Source organism: Trachinotus anak, unplaced genomic scaffold (assembly GCF_046630095.1).
Source record: "Trachinotus anak isolate AG129_WGS33_773 ecotype Australia unplaced genomic scaffold, CSIRO_AGI_Tana_v1 ptg000032l, whole genome shotgun sequence".
NCBI lineage: Eukaryota > Metazoa > Chordata > Actinopteri > Carangiformes > Carangidae > Trachinotus > Trachinotus anak.
The window spans coordinates 20,373,025-20,392,931 of record NW_027273883.1 but is presented as its reverse complement, the minus strand read 5'-3'; the positions used below and the strand labels follow the sequence as shown (position 1 = coordinate 20,392,931).

The following is a 19,907-nucleotide window of genomic DNA, read 5'->3' as shown; positions in this document are numbered from 1 at the left end:
CTAAAGAAAAACATGGTCCAGGCCTGGAGCCAGTAAATCAGAAGTCACCCAGCAGGTTGTCCAAGCATCTTGTGAAGAATTTGTGAGCCAGAGATTGCGGTGATTGTCAGTGATTGCTGGAGAGCCATTGGAGATATACCTGGAGATATTTGAGCTATTGATTTCTGAAATACATTTGGTTGTGTTCATGAATCAAATCAAATCTCACTGCACGAAATATTTCAAAGAAGTGATTCATTACTTGTGTTTTCATAGTTTGACTGGAAGGAAATCCGAGTTCAGGCAATTAATTGTATTATAGACTTAATTGATCAAACAATGTGTGCATTGCTAAGGGGATTATTTCTTCAAAATATTGTAGACTTAGATAAATCATATTTCCTGACTCCATTAGAAAGCAGATTCAGTCATTAAAATTATTAGTGATCTATGGCCATAGCCGAGGTCCTTTAAGTGAATAGTGTGATCTCCCTTTTATTCTAAGATCACAGAGTTGTAGCTATTAATTTTCAGCTGACTTTCTATTTGGCTCAGTAGTAAGTTAGTGGATAGACCACGTAGGAAATTTAAATATGCATTACAAGTTCTCTAGTCAGTTTTCAGTCCCTTAATCTCTGTGTTATTAAAGGTGGAGAGCAGGTAATGTGCTGCCTTCACACCCTCCCTTCATTCTACAGGTAACAATGTCATGAGCAAACAAAGGTAAAATCCTCTCTTGTAATCTGCCTACGGGCTATTTCATTAACCTTTATTTATAGCATGTGGGTGGAATAGGTTACTGAAAGCCAAACTCTAATTCAAAACAGACATAGCAGTAGTCCCTAGACAGGGTATAAGGGAACTGTATCAACACAGCCAGTGTACACAATATGTGAGCACATCACCTAGCATGAGTCCACCCTGTATCATTAGATTGCAACATGGAAATTTACGGTAACTGAGAGTGATTTATTTTATTTTGAATGACTTTCAAACCACAGTGAGAATTGCTGCTGTCAGTCAGTTTAATATATAGCCACAATTTGTGAAATCAAATGACTCAGTTCATGTAGTCACATGATTTCACAGAAACTTGCTAATATCACCAAATAGGTACAAAATCATGGCACAGTGAGCGACTTGGAGAAAACAGGATGACATAAGAGTCTGGGTTGCAGATATTTTGATAATATTCCAAAACATAATCAGTGGAAAGGTAGTGTAATTGTTTGGAGACAGGCTCGAGACCAGAAGTTTGCTGGGTTGTGTTTCCAACATGGCTGGAGATGTCTGAGCTAACCTCTCAATACTAAGTGTTGTCCTTGAGCAAGGCACTTAACCTCCATGTTTTATTAGTGCATATCCTTTCTATCAAACACTAAAGACTGTGGCTTTGGATGCAGGTGTAAAATATGAATCTTATAAAACATATGATGAAAACAGAAGGAATGATGCACTGCCATAATCCTTAGAAACATCTGTAAAGCTGCTGACTTGCTCACAAGTACACTCTCTTATAAAATGGAGTGTACTTGTGAGATTCTTTATAAAAGATGGATCTGTCTTTCTATGAGAGAAATAGAGCTTACACAACCTGAACAGAGGATGTCTGGGAATATAACATTATGAAAACACAGCTGCGTCTACTGCTTGTTATTATGACTTATGTTTCAGGTTAATTGTTCAAGAATAACACAAAAATCAGAAGAGCTAATATCATAAGCTCTTCTGATTTTCATGTTTTATGTAGATTTTTATATATCTGATGTTCTTGTGTTTCAAATACATGGGCCAGTCATGGCCATCAAACAGGCCGGGGGGTCTGGCACCAAGTAGTTCCTAGAGCCCCTCCTCTTTTTGGATTCTTCATATGGGATGGAAATGAAGTAACGTTATATCAGAGTAGAAGAGAATATTGCAGTTTTCAGTGTATTTTTATTACACATTGTAAAGTTTTACCTGATGGCACTTATGGCACAGTGTTAACTCATCATGAATCAAAGTGCAGACCTCTTTTACTGCACAGTTTACAGGCCTTTCAATGTAATTGTGTCTGTGATAGATTCATTATTAATCAAAACTGTGTGTTATTTCTGTCACACAGTGTCTGTACTTATAGCAAAAGAACAGGGAATAAATTATGCACAATGCCCTCCTTAAACAAAGACAGTAGAGGATTGGCAGTGTTTCAACAGAGGGTGCCGCAGTGCAGTTACAGAGCTGGGTTTTAATTACAATAAAGTTTTAATCAAACCAGATTGTCACCATATATCCTTCCGTAACCACTAGGTCTGGCCTGAGAACACGGGGTTAAAGTCTGATTTACTGTCTGTGAAAGTCCTGCTGAAGTCTGATCTGTGACTCACTCTGGATCCAGCAAACTGTCTTTGCATTCAGTGAATCTTTGTCAAGGTTTTTCATTGAAAAGCAGAATCACTGTGTGTGTTCAAACTGTGTCTGATTATACAAGAAAACAGATCACATTCGTGTAATTTCATTCATACTGTCCCGCTCTGCTATATCCAAATCTCTAGGTCTACACTACTTTACATATTTTACATTTATTTCTTCATGTGAAATGTAAAATTGCACCATGCCTGTTAAATTTAGACATGTCAATCACTGCTCCTGTCAAACTGAGCTTGGTAAAATTTCTACACTCAGCCCAAAATAACAGTTTATTATAAGTGAGGGAAGAAATGTGAGTTTGGTGCTGTGAATCTGTGTCTCTGTGCAGCTCATATGAACAGTAAGGTGGAGTAATAAACACAACTGTTTACTACAACTGGATTCAAGACTGTTAAAACCATTTTCTTTTTTCTCTTAGTGGAAGAATAGTTAGGCAGCAAGTCAAAGGAGAGAAGAGCAAAAACTGCAACACTTAAGGTATATTAAAAGGATATTTTATTTATAACAAAAATAATAAAATTGCCTCGAATTAACTGGACAGAAGCCCATTGAAACCTTTTTTTGCATTAAGTGATAGCTCTTTTTAAACGTGATGAATTTATATTTATTCTGTATACACTGTATAAAGTAACTATATTTTCATCTCTTCCTAAGGAGTCAGGTTTAGAAAAATGTGGTGTTTAACCCAGTGTGGGTCACATTCAATCTTCTCTATCCTGGTTTATCACAGGAGAACTCTCAGCTCTAGGACACGTGAGGTTAAACATCCAATTTTGTTTGATCCTGGAGAGATCCTGCCAAAGATTAATCCATAATGCCTGTGAAATGGCCCTTCATCCAACAGGCTGTGCTGAAATAACACAGATTGTTCTGTTCCCAAACATGCTGTGGCTCTCCAATGACCCAGTGTTGCACCACTTCAGGGAGCCCACACAGTACTTGTTCTTCCAGCTGGAGAGGCCGTTTCATGTTCCATCATGGCAGCAGGAAGAGTTCGCTGGAGTATTTACACCTGCAATTTATTGATAAATGCAGATTGGTACTGACATTAACACAGCATATTTTATAATTAGCATGATGCAATTATAATGACAACATTTTGTATAAAGGTAAATGTGGTTAATGAGAATCTTCTAAAAGGTAAAGCTGTCTTCAATTAAATTATATCATTAATGGAATACAATAAATATTTATTCTAAGCAGTGAAGAAAATTGTCTCAAATGTTCATTTGCATACAGTATTTCCCATGCTGACTGAATTATTGTATATTTTCTCTGGTTATCTTCAGCTTTCGCTATCCCCCATCGTTGGGGCAGTTGTCAATTCACCTTGAAAGTAAACAGCTAATAGTATAAATACGATCACTGAGATGAAGAGGCCTTTAGCTTTTATAATTTCACTGTGAAAGTGGACTGACACTATTTAGAAAACAACTCCATGTCCATATTTGAGAAGCAGATTAAGAATTATGTTACATATAAGCACACATGAGCAAACCGTAGGGGATTGCATACATTATTACTTCCTTGCATCATGCAAATAATCACACACCTTGACAGAACCAACAATTATTCTGACTTGTGCACTCATCCGGCTTAATGCATGCATGTGAGAAAACTGCATGTATGTGTATGTGCCTTCTGCTCTCACTTGACACAGGACACACACACGCGCACACACACGCACACGCACACGCACGCACGCACACACACACACACACACACACACACACACACACACACACACACACACACACACACACACACACACACACATACACACAAACACACACACACACACACACACACACACACAAACACACACAAACACACACAAACACACACACATATTCACACACATGAAACCAAGAAGGTTTTGGTGCCCCTGGGGTTTCATTTTCACAAGCGAAGCACAGGTCACAGTCAAGCCAGCTCGGTGTGTTTACATTAGCATGTGTCTGTGCGTATGGTTGCATGCACTGACATATGTGTGTGCCACATTCTTTAATTTATGTGCGCTAACATGTCTGTGAAAGTGTACATGTGGTTCCTACACGGATATGTGTATTTCCTCAAAGTCATGCACCTCTCTCTCTCTCTCTATATATATATATATATAAATAGATACACACACACACACACACACACACACACACACACACTACAATATACATATATACTTGTACTGCAATAGAAATCCCAAGTGAGTGAAAATGCCACCCACTCATACACTAGGCCAGGCCCGAGGGGTGTGGTTCCTTTCTCTCGCTGTGAAAGAAAGGGGCAGGACAGAACTATAGATAGGGGCAGACAAAACAAATACCCTCTAACACAGGGGGACACACGCACGGCAACAGTAGCAGCAGGTCAAGGGAGTGCTATACACAGAGAGCACATGGAAGGAATGTTTGTTTTGGACCAACGCTCTCGTGTAGAGGGCTGTAACTTATGACCTTCTTGAAAAATGGCTCTCACATAGCCGCACAAACCAAACATACAATTTTTTTAAACACACAGCGGCAGCTGTCTCAATCTGTGACCAATTTCTTGAGGTAATGTATCCACTTTGGTCATGAATATAATGTTTCACTCATTTGTAGTTTATTCCATGTACAATATCAGACTGAACTCAGTAATCCAAAAAATACATGTGATTAGCTTCACATCAACTCTGCATCAAGCAGCACTATCACCTCGCATATGTGCTATTTTGTTTTTGTTTGCTACACTGCTTGTTTCAGCGCACTGTGAATGTTCAGTATACAGGACATGCAAACATTGCATCATGTAAACATCACCCTATTCACCACAGAATATACAGAGATGAAATTGCTTCTCTTTTTTTGGACAGTAAAAAGATTATAGAACAGAAAGTTATTTTAATCATAATCCCACGATAACCTGTAAAGTGTCATTTTTCAGACTTGCCCAGTTGTAATCCAGTGTATGAAGAAGAGGTGGAGGAGGATACAGAAATCCCAGAGGAAGGTGAGAGGGCACTGCAGGGACCAGATATTTGACTCAGGCTACAGTGGGATTATGAGGATTGGACAGTATAAGCTGATATAGGAAACAATGTGAAGGAGACACTTGACAATAGTGGCAGAGCTAACATAAAAAACGTAGTGGTGCTATAATATGATATAGGAAGCCATGTTGAGGAGAGATTCTTTTGTCATCTACAAACTGCAGAGGGGAAACTGAATATAAAGGATGCTGTGATGCTGAACTAATACAGGAGACAAAAACCTCAACAGAGCCAAGTGGGATTTAGTGTTGACCACACTAGACATCAAAAGCACTCCTTGCTCATTTAAACCAATAGCCTGGATGACATCTCACCTGCCTTCCATGAATCCTGTATTATTACAGCAGTAGCCAAGGCTCAGTCCCTGCATCTATACTGCATTAGTGGTTGCCATGGTAAAAGTCCTCCATCCTGCATCTACCCTGTGCAGACAGAGAGACAACACTCATGCTGGTTTCTGCTGGAGGAAATTGAAGGTCTGAGAGTCAGACACAGCTGAAACCTTGTGACAGCTATTCACAGTTACACTGTTACAGTGATGTAATTGTGATGTACCTGTAAAATCATGCTGAGATTTCTTTCACTGTATCTATCACACCTTTACTGCAAAACAGGACATGGCCACTGGCAATGCAAGGCAATGGACAAGGAGGGCCATGGACTGCATTCACAGCCAGCTACAGTTTTATTATTCTGAATAACTTTCATTTTTATTGTGTTTTGAAGGAAAATCTGTATGTCACTTTCTCTCAGACAGACAGGCAGACAGACAGAGGGAGGCCATGCGCTGGATTGCAGTCAACATGACACTGTGGATATGTGGCTTATGTGGCACCAAGTGATCACACTGCTCCCTGATATTTCATTGCATCTCATGATGTCATGTTGAAATGAAACTGCACATGGAGAGATTCTGGAGCCGAAGGGTTTAAAGCATCTAAAAGTCATTTATCAGATGGATTATCGCTAACAGCTGCTCATTAAAGCCAGTCACATCTGGATTTATATGCCATTTGTGTCACATACACAGCAGGGCCCAATGACTGTCATTATTATTGTCATATCATTATGACCTAAGAAATAATTTTAACAAGCCACTAGTGAGTTTAAATGTTAGTTTAATGAGAAATAAGATGTAATTGTAGTAATATTATTGCTTTACAGTGATTTTTATTCACAATCTAGCAGATGTGGTTTAATTTGAATAGATAAACAAGAAAACATAAATCATGCAATGCTAAAATGATGCCAGCCTGTTTTGCATGTTACAACAGCTATTGAATAGAAATAAACAATAATCACAAACTGGCTTGTTTACTGTATCACTGATTAATAATATTTAAGCAATTTAACATGGTGTAGCATCAAAAAGATACTGTTTTCAATAATAGAGTAAGATTATGAACTGAGAGTAAAAATAATTTTTCAAAATACAATCATACACAACTGAAGACAAAAAAAGAGAGATAAAACCAAGTCTAGATAAATGCTAATACTATACATACAGAAAAATGAAGCAGGCACATACAATATGATTTAAGTAGAAGGTGAAAGTCAGACTGTAAAAACACTGTCTCAAATGATGACACTGATATTGCCGCCTGAGCCAGGAGTTGTCAGCTGAGACGAGGAGAGTGCTTCTCGAGAGCACTGATTACATTCAAATGAATTGAATAAATCACGATTGAGTGTATATTTCTACTCGCATTGTTACACAATAATTCAATAATTATAATTTGGTCAGCCTCAACAAATTCAAGCAATAAAACTGATATAAACCGCTGTATCACATTTATCTCAAATCATCTTTCCGTGGCATAAAACAGCATCCTGCACGGCTCGCTCCAGTTCACCTTCAGTTTAATCAATTTAGGAAGCCAATTTTCTCCCAAACATTTCAATATTGAGAAGGACAAGGTTGTTATATCCATCTTATTAAGAGTGAATACGCTATCATTAGCAAATCAATTGCAGTTTCTAGTCACATTTGGAATGGGTTGAACCGAGAATGAATTGAAATGAATTGACACCCTCCCCCTTCTGTACAAAGCCTCGTTCACTCACTCTGAGCTATATGTGAAGTGAGAAAGCCTTTTCTTGTACAAACTATTTGGAATTGTCCTTTAAAGTTCTCCACTCTCTCCAAAGCAGCTTAAAGACAACAATGTCAAGTTGGCCCATAGACGACCTCAAGCATGACTGATCCTCCGTGTGTCTGACAGATTCTGTGTGTGTGTGTGTGTTCGTCATAGGCAGAATGCGTGACATGGCTAGAAAAAGAAAGAGTGAAAAATCAACAACAGAGAGGGAGTATTGTGGATGCTAAACCTCAGTTTAAAAGGCTGCAGGACACACACACACACACACACACACACTGTCACGACGACACATTTCTGTTTACGTAGACGGATGGACCTGAATAGCAGTCTGCCGCACAGGCCTCAACCAAAGCTACCAGGAATGAATGGAGCCGATAGAGTCAATGGTGAGTAGAAGACCTTACTTTCAAATGTCAAAAGGTAATTTGTCATCTTAACGCTACTGAAGCACCTTACAGACTTTGTTGTTTTTTTGTCCTTGAAGGTAAATCAAACCATCATCTAAATCACAGTACTTCACAAACTATAGAGATCTTATCATTTAGGTCTACCTTCAAGGTTAAGTGTATACATACAGACGTATATGTTACATGAACCGATAAGAAAGACAGAGCATGATAATAAATCTGAAAGATGTGGGCATTTATTATCTATAGAGATAAGAAATATGCAGCGTGATAATAAAGCTGAAAGAAGATTCACTTGAAGTGATTTTAATTTAGATCACTATGAGAGGTCTGATTAAAAGCTCAAGGATATATATATATATATATATATCTATCAATATGTGGCTTTCTTGCTCTTAATAATACCTCCAGTGGTAAACTCCTATGACCCAGAAGAAAAACACAGCATTAGACATGAAGTCAAATCACAACACAGAACCTATGGTTTCAAGCTGATACTTTGATGGGATTACAAGTTGTTTGTATAAAGAATATAAATATAATCTTTGCAAGTTTAAGACTATTTTTTTTAGAAAGAAATAAAATCAGGTTAGATAATGGTCCAGATGATTTCTCAGTGCCTGGTTTTCCAGAAAACCATGTGTGTGGTTATGAGAAAAATAACCAAATGGACTTTAGGAGAGAGCAAAAAGAGTAATTCAGTGTGAAGTATGAGTTCAAGATCAACACTGCAGCACAAATAGTAAAAACAAATTGAAACACACACTTCACTACCAAAACATTTGGCTTGGCATGGATCAAATATGGTGCATTTAAGATGTTAAGCCACATGAAAGTCAGTGGGGGAGCCATGCTGGTCAAACATGTACAGTCTATTTACAGTAATAGATACATATTATTTGTTTTTATTCCCTACAATAATAATATAAACAATCAGTGAGATAATTGATTAAACGAATCTAACATGTAAGTCTACGATAATAATAATAATAATAATAATAATAAAAACAATAATGTATAACAACAACAACAACAACAATAATAATACTACTACTACTAATAATAATGTATTTGTTTTTAACAAGGTTCAGAGAGGAGTTTTATAGGATCATTTTGCACGAAACTTGACATAGTGAGATCTGAGAACTGAAAACAATATATTAACATTGATTGCCAATTACATAAAACATTTTGGTGTATCGTGTAAATTAAGCTATAACGCTGACAGTTGTGTTTGTTTTTATTGTTTAAATGTTTGGGATACAACATGTTTTGGTGATGATACAGATTTTAATAAAAGTCTGCAGGTGTGACAAATATCTGAGCATGTTTTTTTTTTAATTATCAGATTTTTGTAGTGGTAATATGCAAACATTTTTTAAAATGACATGACTTTAAACTACGTCAATATATTCTAAATAATCTGTAGAAATTACACAGTCTATTCCCCAAAAATAAAATATCATCATATGAGTATTATTATTGTGTACCATATATATATATATATATATATATATATATATATATATATATATATATATATATATATATATATATATATATATATATATATATATATATATATATATATATATATAGATAGACAGATATCACTGTCACACACACACACACACACACACACACACACACACACACACACATATATATATATATATATATATATATACACACACACACACATGAAAATAGAAATGGTGAAGCTGGGCTTCAGTGGTGTGGGCATATTCAAAATATGACAAACTGAATATTGCACAATGAGATTTTTATTTCAAAATCATAGATTTTTTAATAAAATATTTTATGTTATGTTAAAGGTACAGGAGCTTATAGCAGATTTTTTTTTTTAGCAAGCTGGATTTTGTATTATAAAGTTTATAATAAAATATACAGAATCCAATCTGACCACATTCAACAACAGTGAATGTATAAAAGGTCTGTAAATATGTGAGATGGGACTGTGCCAACCTTCTTGCTTTTATCAAAAAGATTACACAACGATTTTGCACAAACTCCATCCTGCTTTTGTGAGAAAGTCTAAGAAAACAAATCAGTATCGTGTGAAAATTTGAAGCGACAGAGGCGACACAAGATTGTAAACAACGGTTATGGTTGCCACTCTGGCTGTCTGTGCCACTGACCGCTCTGTTAATCCACTTAACACACAATAGACAACAGACCCACTGATCTGGTGGATCACTACCTTGAACAATATATTCCTAACAATTTATGATTGAAAAAATGTTTTATTTCATTTTATTTGTTTCTCTGCTCATACGAAATTGTGACTTTTGAGGTCAAAATGACTGAATTTGACAGAGATTGCTTTTTGTACCAGTGCTGGGTCACCGGGACTTGGCCGTGGTCTGAGTAATTTTTCACGGTGTCTTCTCCCTCGCTCTTTCTCTCTCTCCTCTGCATTACCTTAACAAAAGCCTAACACACACACACACACACACACACACAAACACACACACACACACACACACAAACACACACACACACACACACACACACACACACACACATCCACTCCACCAGTGACAGACAGGGAGACAAAATGGCTGAATAGTGATGGAGGGGCTGTGTGTTCCTTTATGTGTCCACTAATCAGCCAGCACTAACATGTGTCAACACTACACTCACACTCTCCTCAGAATGGGGACATTGTCCCACAGACAGAAGGAAAAACTAACACTCTTTATATATCCTGACAACGAATGATGAACAAATAAATAAAGCTTCATTCACTGTGAAAATATTGATTATGAAATACTGTATCAGGACGATTATCCTCACAATGAAATATGTTTTAAGAATGAATCAGATGATTTCTGATTTTAGTTCAGATTTTTTTTTAACTAAGGTCATTTCTCCTATGCCGTATTGATATGCGAGCTACCAGTGGAGATTTTATAATGACAGCTCCACAGTGTTGGCGGAGCACTGGCCGACGGCTACCTTTTGAAGGCTGCTGCTGCAGCATCGCTGATATTCTCCACCACACGTACACGTAGTGTCATCAGTAATCTGAAAAACCTGCCTGTCTCCACTTCACCTGTATTTTTATTAATGTAATTGACAACTGACATCCTCCCCAAATTATATTCTATCTGGAGTCAACCCTAACCATAGATAATATACAGTAAAAGAGAAAAATATGAAATTTCGATAGATAGATAGATAGATAGATAGATAGATAGATAGATAGATAGATAGATAGATAGATAATTAGATAATATAATTCTCTATATTCGTAATCAAATTCTTTAAGTATCACATCAAAAGAGTGATGAAGTGTTTTGGCTAAACAGAGAATAAGAGAAGGAATGGAAACACAATGCAGAGATAATTGAAAACTGTATTGACAAGAAACACCACCTTTGCTTTAAATGTTATTCAATTTTGTGACATAAAAAATGAAAAATGCGAAGATAATTTCACACGTTACATTTAAGCCACACAACATTTCGGTGGAACTTTTTAAATTTTGGTTCTCTTGTGAGTCAAGCCTTTTCACCCAACCATCATGCATCAACATACTGCAAGAAGGACAGAGAGAGACAGGGAGTAGGAGAGGTGGAGAGATAATGAACCTGTGTCTGCCACTGCTATAGGCAATCAGGAACTAACCTCGTGAATAATCAAGGCTTGGCAGGCTCAAGAGGGAGAGGGGGTGAGAGAGGAAGAGAAAGAGGGAGAGAGTGACTATAGCACCAGTCTCTAATCCTATCAGTCCGGTCCATGGTGTGTGTGTGTGTGTGTGTGTGTGTGTGTGTGAGGGTTGTTTCTTTAGGAAGGCTCCCACTGCGAGCAGAGAAAAGCAACCTGGAATCAAAGCCTAAATGCATCTGTGTTTGTGTTTATCACACAATGGCAAACCTTCTCTCACTGAGGCCTTCTATACATCTGCATCATTCTCCACGGCTTCTCTGCCTCACCGTGCATTTCTGGATTTTTAGTTTGTGCCTGTGTGTGTTACATATCGGTGCTTTTCCCCTTGAAATGGCTTTCTCTTTAGGCATTGCATCACTGTCAATTGCACGAAAAAATGATGGGGTGTTTGTGCAGGGTAAAAAAGGACGCATTACCCCTTACACTGTTGGAATTAGAGTCAAGTGAGGAGGGGGGTACTTACTGTCTGTGCACCTACTGTAAGAGTGCTGTGATATTGCCTGTATGTTTATTGAGGCGGCTTTCACTGTGAAGACAGCTTTAAAATGAAAAGAGAGTGCAACTGATGGCAGTAAGTAGCACCTATGGTAGGTTGTCTTTTATATGCTCCAGGTAACCTGATGTGCAGCTGACAGAGGTGATGAATAACTGTAATAACACCTCAGTTTACACTGTGCAAAATCAATCAATCAATCAATAAATAAATGTCTCACAAGAAACTGGAAATTTTAAGCTTCACAAAAGGTAGCATGTGTTGCACAACCATACTGGAAGACATTATATTATATTATGATGCCATTATCTTATTATTTTGTTGACCCCCCCGTGTGTGTACGCGTGTGTTTATTCCCTACATAGTAACTGCCAGGCTCCCCTTTTTGACAAGGTCAGGACTGGAACAAATTACCCCTTCTCTGAATGTGTGTGTGTGTGTGGGTCAGAACAAACAACAGCTGATGCTGTGGACAGGTGGACAGAAGGTCGCCATCCCCCGCTAATGTGCACACAAACATTTTAACACACACTAGGTATGTGTTAGCATGTTTGTGTGGGTTTTTACATGGACGGACACACACACACACACACACACACACACTCTCACTTACCAACTTACATAACTGAAGAGCAGAACTAGTAATTATCGTCAGTGCACTGTTCGACATCCACACACACAAATACACACCGTCCTAACTCATGTACAAATAATCAGACAAACGCAAGTTGACGTAAAAGAACAAAACGAAAACACCAAACATGATGTCGTCATTACAACAATGCTGTATGGAAACAAAAATGACAAAGTGGTGTCGTCTGTCTTATGAAGACGTCCGCTAAAAGCATATTTCTCGCCCTCCATCTTACAGCTGGCTGGCCGACAGGCAGACAAAGAGACACTACCGCAGTGTGAAAATATACTGACGTAGCTGGCTTCTCTGTGGCTGAGACTTAGTCTGTGTGTGTGTGTGTGTGTGTGCGCGCACGTGCGTGTTTCTATGCTTTATGGAAAGACATAAATATGCATGCTATGTTTTGGAGTGTGTGTCTATGATCACAGTTGTTTTGTGTAATTTTACGTTTGAGTATGTGGCAAGTTTGTCTCATTGCATTCAGTGTAATAATTTTATGTGCATGTTTGTCTTCTTCATGTGTTCTGTCGATATGTTCTTGTGTGTTTATGTGTGTGTTTCACAAGTACAGTGGGGATGGGCAGGTTCTAGCTGTAGTAATCTGAATTCTCAGCATCTCAGTGTTCGCTCTTCTTTCCTTCCCCCTTTCTCACTCCGTACCTCACCCATCCCCCTCGTCTCCTCTCCTCTCCTCTCCTCTCCTCAGACTATTCCTCAATGCAGGTTGTAGATAAAATTGCAGTGCTAGAATTTTAATGACAGTCTTTTCCTTCCACGCTGTCTGGTTACTGCCTAGATAGACACACCGAGGAAACTAAAAACACTGGATTCTTTGTAGGGAAACAACACACATTCATGCAAAATACATTCAGACACGCAACCCTACTAGTAATAATGATACTTCATACTTATACCATGACAATTTAAGGCTGGATTCAGCTGTGAGACATAATAAGCAATACCATGATTTCATCTGTTAGCCTGATGTTAGCTTTTTCATGACTAACAATGCTAACAAGCCAATCCATCCAACAACACTGTATCTGACACACAACAATCCAAATATTTAAGTATTTCACTTAAATGCACCAGATCCTAAGAGAAGTATATAATAACAACAATATAACACAAGTTCCAGTGGTGTTTAAATGTGTGTGATGCTCACCTGTCTGAGGCAGTTGTGGCAGGTTGAACAGCTCTCCATGTGACGGGGGCCTGCAGGCTGCCAGGCCTTTGTTTCTGCTTTACACAGACAAAATGCAAAGAGTGGGCCGTCAGCTAACCCTTAAAATCCTCTCCAAGTTAACTAAGGGTGAAAAAAAGGAACCTAAATCCAAAGAAGGGTGGTAAAAATAGTCACCCATTCTCAGTGAAAGATGAAATTAAAAAGTAATAAAAAGTAGAGACGGAGAGAGGAGGAGATGAGGAGAAGAAAATCTGAAAAAGACAGAAAGCAGAGACACACTAGCACTTCACTGATCAACTTTCAACTTTGAGAACAGGAGCAACAGATGCAGCGGTGGTGTATTGTGGAGGGTATTAGGATGAGGGACACCCCAAAATCTCCCCCACTGCGTGTATGCGTTTATTTGTGTGTGTGAGTGTGACAGCAGGGAGCAGCTCAGCGCAGGACGCTGCACGCAGCAAGGGGCCATTAGACATGGTGGGGTGACCCACATAAAAGACACACACACACACACACACACACACACACACACACACACACACACACACAAGCATGAAACTTTCCTTTTTGCGGCCAATGTGCCATGATAACCATAAAGCCAGGATTCTTTAGCATTGAGTTTAGCATGGCCATTGTCACATGGTTCTCACAGTGTAGGATTTGGGAAGCGACTGCTGCTCCAGTAAGCCTCAGTATATTCAGTGGAAATCCAACAAACTCTTTTCAGTGATGAAACACATTCTTTCTGCTCAGTTTTCTGAGTGGAGGGTTTTCACAGGGTATGTGTACGTCCGCACTTTAGCTTGTGTTACTGCTCTGTGCATTATTAAGTTTCAACACAGTGCATGAGGTAATTCTGTAATTGTGTCAGCACTGACTGATCTATGGTGATAGGATGGAGAAAGCTGTTTGTGGTGGAGTGGGAATATGAACTTTATTCCAACTGGCAACAACACAACAAAATACAGCCTAAAATCACTAATTAAGGCCTCTCTGACACTGTCTCAACACAAAATGATTTCATGAACTTCATAAGGTAAGTTTTCTGTTGCAGATGTTTTGTACTGGATTAAATTACTGAATATTATACAGGTATTACTGTCATTGTTAACACGCCTGCACATGTACTGGAAAAAGGCCGAAAAACAGGATTTCCTTTTCACTGCATAAGCAGCAAGTTATTTGTTGCATGGCAAGCAGGGGCAACAACCCAATTTTCTGACAACATTTTATGGCAAATAATCATATTTACCAACTGAGATACCACCTCTCCTGTAACCTTCTCTAATCACAGCTGATGTAGGACACAACAGGACTACATCTAATAAGCAATGTTGTGAAAATCAACCAAAGTCAGTCCTCAACATCCCACGATGGGGGGTAAACAAAACGCCTGCTAGAAGATGGTCTGGAACTGCTAAACATGATCATTATCAAATACAATCAATATACAGTATCTTGCAGTTATTGAGTATAGATCAAAAGTGGGAGTGCTCTGATAGTGTATAATACCAGGTAAGATTTTTCTGTTATAAATGTCTATATAATTATAAAAAATGGACCTTAACAAGTGTCTACCAAATAGTTTACCAAATACTGCAACACTTAATAACACTTAATCAAAACTGGGACCAAAGTATGAACTCCTTGTGCTGTAACTGGAAAAACATTACATGTCATTTTGATTATTTATTTACTTTTCACTTGATTGTTGATGGCAAATTTATAACTGTAGTATCATAAATGCTACACGAATGACTTTGCTAGCTCAGGAGACGCCTGGGGTGTCAGTGTGGTGTGAATGTGTCCTTCATAATAAACCTCCCATGATTGTCAGACTATGGGAAACAAATGAGAATCTATGTTCCATCTGCACACAGTTATGAAATTGTAATATCTCGGCCTGATCTGTTGTTCACTGAGGCTTTAAGTGCAAGTTGGAACAACTTGTGAGTGCTGTTTAAGAGCTCCAGTGCAGAAAATGTGGTTGAACATTTCACTTGGTGCAGGATGTTCAGTACAGATGTTTGAGACAAACTGATAGAAGGGCCCAATGCATTTTAGCTCACAAGATCATAACACTGCACCCTCTATGATCTGAATATGTGCCCCTATCTTCAGGGCGAAGGTATTGTATGTCCAGGATGTGGGCTAAAAGAGGCATCACATCCTTCATCCCACACAGCATCCAGCTGCTTAACAAGCTCTGATTACATGGTCTGAATTTCAGCACTTCTTCAGCTGGCACTTGATATTGATCTCTCAAATTATGGTTTTTTAGATGTTTTCACATGCTTATGTTATATAAGCTGCCACATACGTCTTTTTTAAAATCTACTTTTGTGCTATCTGTGCAAAGCAAATTCCCAGAAGGTTTCATCATTCATTCATTCATTCATTCATATAAATACATGTATCTATGCTTAAACTGTATCTACAGCATGTGGCAGTAGTTTCAGTATGACAAGGCTAATAATTAATGTGACTAAGTTGAGGCAGCATCAGTTTCTGCAGCCAACACAATGTTGTGTTCTGTAATAAATCTTGAGCCATGTCTTTTTTCTCTCAGATAATTACAATTTGGCTGCACAGCTCCACTTCCTCACTGTGCTTCACAGCAGACAGATTGTTGAGTTGGTGAGTTGGCCTGCAGTTCTGAAACTCTCCTTCTTTCATTATCCTTATCTCTCCATATCTCGCTCCTGCCCCCACAACACACACACACACACACACACACACACACACACACACACACACACACACACACACACACACACACACACACACACACACATTGCCAGAGGGATTTGCAGCAGCTACGCAGAGTGTATGTGTCTGTGCATGTGTGTGTGTGTGACTGTTTGTGTGCGTGTGTATATGTGTGTGTGTGTATGTGTGTGTGTGTGTGTGTGTATGTGTGTATGCACAGCAGGGAGTTGCCAATTACAGCAGTGATTAAAACCCAGTAGTGTGGAAAGAGAGAGTGAGAGAAGGAGGGAGGAAGAAAGAAAAAGAAAGAGATATGAACCAACTGACTGACTGACAGACAGACAGACAGAGATACAATGAACAAGGACACAAAGTGTTCCTCCACATGCAGTCTTTTCCATAAATGCTATGAACAGTAGTTGTGATATTTGTGGACAGACCAAGTCAAAATTTCAGGAAATGGATTTTGGTAATTTTCTATGTGAAACCCAAGTAGAATCTCTGTAAACATGAGTGAATTTGTGTCAAAATAAGCAGCATCATTATTATATCTTGGGTCATTATTATAATACCAGATAATCATGACCAAAGTGCATTTCCTCAGGAAAAATATCCATCGATGGCCACTTTGATAAACAAGTCACCAGCCGGCCCTGCCATCTGCTGATAAAGTTGTGCCACAACATTATACGATTTGCATGTGAAGCCTTGTAAAGCTTTATAGAGAGATGGACATGACATGGGATGAGTAAAAACTGTCCTCTCCTCCCTTGCTGTGATAGGTCATAGAATAAAAAACTGGGTGTCAGCTCAGCCCCCAAATCAGACAGGACAAATTTCAACCTTCAACCTCCTCCCCCATTAACCTCTGACCCCCCCACCTGCCTTAACCATAGGAAACCAGCTTCACATGGCTCATATATAGCAAGGAGAGAGAGAGAGAGAGAGAGAGAGAGAGAGAGAGAGAGAGAGAGAGAGAGAAAGAGAGAGAGAGAGAAAGAGAGAGAGAGAATGATGAGGCAAAAATAGGGCACAGGGAAGGAGACAGAAACAGAGGAAGGAATGTGTGAACAGTAAGAGCAAAAGTGATGACGAGCATGAGAAAGGACAGAAGTCATACTATGCATAAAGCAATAATACTTAGATGATGTGTGCTACAGTTTATTATCGGTGTTAATAACATTTTAATCATAGCAAATGTTATGAACTTATGCAACACGACTGTATCTTTCACTCTTGGTCAGCCTCTTTATGTGACGGTGGCCGAACCCGTCCAAATACTAGCTTTCTTCATACATTGCGCATACATCAGTGGATGAGACCAGTATCATGCCTCAGTCATTATCAAAAGGAAAAGTAAAGACTTTAAATTCATCTATTGCTCCTCTAACTGTGGGATGTAAGGTTTCTCTAAGTTACACCTACAACCTAGCCTGGCCTTTAAATGATGCAGTCACAGCATCGTCACACTTAAAGATGCTGATGGCTACAACGCTCTGTGCAGAGCTGGACAGATAAAACCACCATGTTTCCTCGACTCATGACGTGAAGTCATGTGCTGCATTTGTGTCATGTCAGATTTACCATAAATACACGCTCCCCACTGAGAGGAACCATTCATGTCAGCCTCCTGCTGTACTTACAAGCAAGAGACGTGGTATTTTTGCAGGCTTAGAAATTGCTTTGCATCACAAGCTGAAACCGTGTTGACATGGGCTGCAAACACCAAAATAAGTCAACTAATGTTGACTGCAGAGACTACCACTAGTTAGCTGACACTCACAGCACGAGGATAACGTTAGAAAAGGAAAGAAAATCTGCTGCTTTTTTAAATCTTCGTTTTGTTTATGGCAGATATGACATTTCCCGGAAGAAAAAATAATAATGTGTATGTGTTTATAAAAGTGCATGAAAAATCACATGTTTAACTGTTTCTTAACTTTTCTTGTATAGTATGGACAGTTTCACATTTACTGTTGGAACATTTGGCTAGCTGAGTCATCCAGTACATATCAAGAGTAGATGCTCTGGTCAAACTTGATCGGATCATGAACATTTGAATTTGAAACATAAAAAGCTACTGAATACATTATGATTTTGTCTTTGCATGGTTGGCTGCTAAACTCTGGCCAACTTACAGGTTAGTACAGTTAAAAGTTACAGTTTAGCAGCCCACACTGTTGCTGCTGGGTAGAAGACTTTTTGTTTAACCTTGAACATGTTCGCAGACTGTTGTTTACCCCTAAAATGCACCTTGTAATAAAGTAAAATGAAACACATATCAAAACTGAAACTTTTCTGAAAGACTTGTTTTGCAAATATGTCTTACAACTAAGTGAGCAAAACTCATTCAGTGCCTCGCTCACTGACCCTGATCACATGGATACCAGCAGGTAAAATAGCTATTGTGAGGACTGTTTGTCTGAAGGAAAACCAGCCCCTCGTCAGTGTTAGCTTGTCAGACTCAGCTGTATTCTCCACCATTTCTCTTGAAATATAACCACGTTTCGCACAAAGGACAGAAATTGGTGCATAAACACACTTTCAATACAAATTTGATATTTCGTTCCTCAAAGCTGAATTAAAATTCCTTGATTTATTTTATTCATCATATCGAAAGCCAGGCAGCCTCTTTCTAATGAAGCCAGCGGACAGTTTGATGTTTGTGAGTGTTGGTGTGTGCGGTGTGTGTGTCTGCAGAGTGGCAGGTGAGTGAGCTATCTGCAGTACTCACACACTCGCCCCCTGCTGTGTTTAATCAATACCATTCTGAATTCCAGTCTTCACACATGCACACATGCACAAACACAGACACAGACACACACACACACACACACACACACACACACACACACACGCACACACACTGCAATATCTTTCTCTAAGACACCAAGGGAATACTAAGTACAAGCAACTTCACACACACGCACGCACACAAACACACACACATAAAGGTGAAGGTGTGTATTTATTTGTGTGGCTTTTTTTGTGGATGTCTCATACGTGCGTGTCCATAACGGGCGGGGCTAATTAATTCTAGACCATCTTGTCCACTGGGAGGGTGGAATATCAAGATTGAATGAGGTGTGTGTGTGTGTGTGTGTGTGTGTGTACAAAAGCTTCTTGAGAAGATTCAGGGCAGCAGCTGGATCGATTCAAGTTCACCCAGGATGAAGAGGAGAGGAGGGTGAACAAGAGTAAAGACAATGAGAGAGTGAGAATCTTCTTCACCATGTTCATTAACAACATTTGTTTTCTCCTTTTTACAAT

The 19,907-nt window shown here is 38.8% G+C and overlaps 1 long non-coding RNA gene across 1 annotated transcript in view; it reads right to left on the bottom strand.

Annotated features, from left to right (window-relative positions):
• Positions 1–895: 895 nt before the first annotated feature.
• LOC139613834 (uncharacterized) overlaps positions 896–19,907 on the bottom strand; it is a 62,984-nt gene continuing 43,972 nt past the window's right edge. Inside the window, exon 3 of the long non-coding RNA XR_011686832.1 lies at positions 896–3,400. This is a non-coding gene — a long non-coding RNA (uncharacterized lncRNA). The remainder of the gene's footprint in view (positions 3,401–19,907) is intronic.